This window comes from Sorex araneus, chromosome 2, assembly GCF_027595985.1.
Source record: "Sorex araneus isolate mSorAra2 chromosome 2, mSorAra2.pri, whole genome shotgun sequence".
NCBI lineage: Eukaryota > Metazoa > Chordata > Mammalia > Eulipotyphla > Soricidae > Sorex > Sorex araneus.
In genome coordinates this window covers 28,332,486-28,338,029 of record NC_073303.1, presented here as the reverse complement: position 1 = coordinate 28,338,029, position 5,544 = coordinate 28,332,486, and positions in this window count along the sequence as shown.

The following is a 5,544-nucleotide window of genomic DNA, read 5'->3' as shown; positions in this document are numbered from 1 at the left end:
TACCAACCCCCTGCTAAGAAATGTATAAAGCCAGCATGACGGCCAATAAAGACGCTCTTGATCTGTACTTATCGTCTTGAGCCCCCTATTTATTATCCTCACCAGTTTTATTTTCAGATCGGGACCGCTCGAGACCCAATTAGGAGCACTTTCCACTGTTGTCTCTCCGCGGGCCAGAGAGATCTCCAGGGGAACGTGCAATTTCATCCGAGTGGAAAATGTACCCTAAAGAAAGTTCCAATCTTGGGCAGATGTGGGCCCAGAGACAAGATCCCTTTTCCTATGCCAATTATATTAATTTTTTCCCAAGCTGCCCCCACGCCATCCCACTTCTATGGAGGTTTCCAAGAAGGAGAGCTTGGAGTAGCTGATGGAATTTGGATACACATTGCCTGGGGCTTTGTCCTGGTTTGGAGCCTCTCCTCCCAGGGGTTCCTACTACCTCTCCTTCATGGTTGCCATCCCTGAAGCTGGCCTGGAATTGTGATTCTTGGCTTCTGTCCCTGTCACTGTCATCCAGTTGCTCATTGATTTGCTCGAGTGGGCACCAGTAACATCTTCATTGTGACACTTGTTTGTTGTTGTTTGGGGCATGTTGAATACACAACGGATAGCTTGTCAGGCTCTGCCATGCATGCAAGATACTCTTGGTAGCTTGCTGGGCTCTCCAAGAGGGGCAGAGGAATCCAACCCGGGTCAACCACATGCAAGGCAAATGCCCTACCACTGTGCCATCGCTCCAGCCCTATCTTGGCTTCTAACATGGGTATTTTGTGTCAAAGGCATTCATTACTTAGGTTAGTTGAGGTTTCAAGAACATTTTTGGGAATATACATGACCAGGGCTCTCCTATCTTCCTACCACAATAAAACTATTAATGCAACTCTTTTCCTGTTTTAGTGAAGAAGCATCTTTTCCTAAAGCAAGAGAAGCGAAGATTGTGTTAGGTTAATAAAATAGGTATGTTATTTGGTGGCATATTATTAATAAAGGGTTTCTTAAGAGAACTCTTAAGACAATTAATTATAATATTTTACTTTGAGTTTTTGATGTCGCCTCTTTTTAGCCATAATTTGGGGATGAGGTGCGAGAAAGTTGTTGGTCATTTAAGTGGAGAAGAAACAAACAACAACCTCAAGAAGGGACTGATGATAGTCTGTCGTGAGCACCTGTCTCCCCCAGACATTATTTCTTATCATTCCCAGGAAATAAAACTGCAGCAGAGGTCCACTTACTCTACCCAGCTTGGGAAATGATCCTTGACACCCTATTTCTCAGGGAGCTGTGTAACCCAGATGGGAGGGAGGAATTGCTCTTCGTAGAATAGGAAAGTGGGTTCTAAATCTCACCGAGGTTTTTGACTGTTTACCCTCACAAAAAAGAATTTCAGGGGAAAGCTAATAGTGAAGTAAAGCAGTTTATCTAAAGATCATGCAAAAGAGAGATCTGTGTTTAAGAAAGCATCTGGGATTTCCCAGAGGTGAAACCAGAGTACATATTTTTAAAACAGAGATATGTGTTTAAGAAAGTATCTGGGCTTCTCCAGGCATGAAACCAGAGTACATATTTTAGATGGAGATGTGGATCACCCCACTCCGGACTATGGGATAGTGGCCATTTGCCTTTTCAGAGTTTTCTTTTGCCTGTGGAGGTTCCCTGGGTGACTTATGTGTCATAGGGAGGAAAGAGAGAGCAAGCTTGAGAAGGAAATTCACCTCTTTTTTTAAAAATTTATTTATTTTTAATTAGTGAATCACCGTGAGGGTACAGTTACAGATTTATACACTTTTGTGCTTATGCTTCCCTCATACAAACTTCGGGACCCCATCCCTTCACCAGTGCCCATTCTCCACCACCAGTAAACCCAGCATCCCTCCCACCCTCCCCAATCCCATCTCCCCCCACCCCACCCTGCCACTGTGGCAGGGCATCCCCTTCTGTTCTCTCTCTCTAATTTGCTGTTGAGGTTTGCAATAAAGGTGTTGAGTGGCCACTGTGCTCAGTCTCTAGCCCTCATTCAGCCCGAAACTCCCTTCCCCCACATGGCCTTCAACTACATTATAGTTGGTGATCCCTTCTCTGAGTTGCCCTTTCCCCAGAATGTGAGGTCAGTCTCCAAGCCATGGAGTCAACCTCCTGGTACTTATTTCTACGATTCTTGGGTGTTAGTCTCCCACTCTGTTATTCTATATGCCATAGATGAGTGCAATATTTCTATGTCTGTCTCTCTCTTTCTGACTCATTTCACTTAGCATGAAACTTTTCATGCCGATCCACTTGAATACAAAAATCATGACCTCCTTTTTTCTAACAGCTGCATAGTATTCCATTGTATAGATGTACCAGTTTCCTCAACCAGTCATACGTTCTAGGGCATTCGGGTTTTTTCCAGATTCTGGCTATTGTAAATAGTGCTGCAATGAACATACATGTGCAGATGCTGTTTCGATTATACTTTTTTGCATCTCTGGGGTATATTCCCAGCAGTGGTGTTGCTGGGTCAAATGGGAGCTCAACCTCTAGTTTTTTGAGAATCGTCCATATTGTTTTCCAGAAGGGCTGAACCAGTTGGCATTCCCACCAGCAGTGTAGAAGGGTCCCTTTCTCCCCACATCCTCTCCAACAGCGGTTGCTTTTGTTCTTTTGGCTGTGTGCTAGTCTCTGTGGTGTGAATTGGTATCTCGTGGTTGTTTTGATCTGCATCTCTCTGATGATTAGTGATGTAGAGCACTTTTTCATGTGCCTTTTGGCCATTCGTATTTCTTCCTTGGTAAAGTTTCTGTTCATTTCTTCGCCCCATTTTTTGATGGGGTTGGATGTTTTCTTCTTGTAGAGTTCAACCAGTGCTTTATATACCATTGATATCAACCCCTTATCTGATGGGTATTGTGTAAATATCCTTTCCCATTCTGTGGATAGTCTTTGTATTCTGGTCACTGTATCTTTTGCGGTGCAGAAGCTTTTTAGTTTAATGTAGTCCCATTTGTTGATCTCTGTTTTTACTAGATTGCTTAGTTCCGTGTCACCTTTGAAGATACCTTTACCTTCAATATCGTGGAGGGTTTTGCCGACCTTGTCTTCAATGTACCTTATGGTTTGTGGTCGAATGTTGAGGTCTTTAATCCATTTTGATCTGACTTTTGTGCATGGTGTCAGGTCAAGGTCTAAGCCCATTTTTTTTGTATGTGGTTGTCCAGTTGTGCCAGCACCATTTGTGGAAATTCACCTCTTTTTATCTATCCACACCTGTCACCAGGGAGGAAATTAGGAAATTTAGAACTGATGAAAATTTTCTATGAGTCTATGCACAGCATGTGTTCACATCCCACTTTCTTGTGAGGTAGCTGTCAGCTGAGCCTGACATCCACTTGTTCAGGGCTACATGAAAGTGATCCCTGCTACCGATTTCTCAGGAGGTATGGACTTAGGTTGGTGCAAGGAATTGCTCTTTGCAGGAAAGGAAAATCAGACCTAGTCTCAACACAGATTCAGAGATGGGAGCAGAGAAAGCTTATTCACCCAAGGTTTCCAGGTTTCATAAATTTTTAAACAATGAAAATACTGAATAGTAAATATATTCAGACTCAGAGTTGGAAAGATGGAGATGCTTATTGAAAAGAAAGAAACTCAGATGAGATCTGGATTGGCTGCACACGAAACAGCTCCTCTGCTCCTAAAAGACAATGATCCCAGAGGCCTACTAACCACTTTTGGCACCCATCAGCTTCTTACAGAAATGCATCTAGACTGTGAACTGAGCTACAACCCCATGCCGCCCCGGGAGGAGAAAGGTTTTTCTTTCTTGGCCTTTTCTTTCGGCGACTTCTGGAAGAAATTCTCTGGACTTAATTACTAAAATATCAGAAATCCAAAACCACGTGGCCACTGTTGCAGCTGAGCAAGCTCATATTTTCTTCATTCTCAGCAATGGAAACAAACTATCAAATGATGCCTCTTCAGCAGGTTTGATAGTTGGGGAAGAATTCCAAATAATAATAGTGAGTTTTCTGTTGAAATATTGAATTTATTCAAAGTATAGAGAGAATAAAGTAAAGATCATTAGCCACACAGGTGAGTGGGGGGGTGAGAGAGGGGTATATTTGGGTTACTGGTGGTGGAACATGTGCACTGGTGAAGGGATGGGGGTTTGATCATTGTATGACTGAGACTTAAACCTGAAACCTTTCATTGCATTTCATATGAAATGCAATATGAAACAGAGTTGCATATCCTGTCAAATACTCTCATAGATATGAGCACTTAATTTTTGATAAAAAAGCAAGAAATATTAATTGGAGAAAGGAAAGCCTCTTCAATATATGGTGCTGGGAAAACTGAACAGTTACTTGTGGAAAAATGAACCCAGACCTCTGCCTAACACCAGACACAAAAGTCAGATCAAAAAGATTAAAGACCTCAACAGACCTGAATCCACAAGGTACATAGAAGAAAACATAGGTAAAATTCTCCATGACATTGAAACTTAAGGTATCTTCAAAAATTAAACATAACAGCCCAACCAATTGGAACCAAGGATAAACTAATTGGGTTATCTTAAACTAAGAAGCTTCTGCAGCTCAAAAGAAACAGTGACAAAATACAGAGAGAGCCCATGAAATGGGAAAAATTATTTACCCAATACTCATCATTTCAGGATGGTATTGGGTAGAATATCCAGAATATACAAGAAACTGGTAAAACTTTATAAAAACAAAAAAAAAACCTCCAACCCCATTAAAATGGGAGAATAGATGAACAGTAACTTCCTCCAAAAAAAATAATACAAATGGAAAAAATGCACGTGAAATACTCTATATTGCTAATCATAAGGAAGATCCAATTCAAAACAACAATGTGATATCACCTCATACCAAATTGACTGAAGAACATACAAAAGAACAAGAATGACTTGTGCCAGTGTGGATGCAGGAAAAAAGGGACGCTCTTTCTCAGTTGGTGGGAATGCCAACTGGTCCAGCCTGTTTGGGAAACAATATGGACATGCCTCAAACACTTAGAAATTGAATTTCCATATGACCCAGCCATTCCACTTCTGTGAATAGATCCCAGCGGTGCAAAGAAAGCACTGTATAAATGACCTCTTCATTGTATGTTCATTGCACCACTGTTCACAACAGCTTGCAGCTGGAAACAACCCAAGTACCCAAGAACAGATGACTGGTTAGGGAAATTATGGTATATCTACACAATGGAATACTATGCTGTATTTCAGCAAGATGGAGTCACGAAATGTCAATATAAGTAGAGGGATATGGAGAGTATTATACTGAGTGAAATGAGTCAGAAAGATAAGGACAGACATAGAATGATTGCATTCATTTGCAGAATATATATTAACATAGTTTGACACTAACAACCAAGACAGGAGAGACAAGGACCTGGAGGATTGCTCCAGAGTTTGAAGCCTGACTCATGTGCTGGGACAGAATGCAATTGGGATAGAGCCAATAAGTAAGTCAAGGATGCTTGGAGGAATTGCTTGGGATGGGAAAGTTTTGCTGAAAGTAGACAGAGGACTAAACA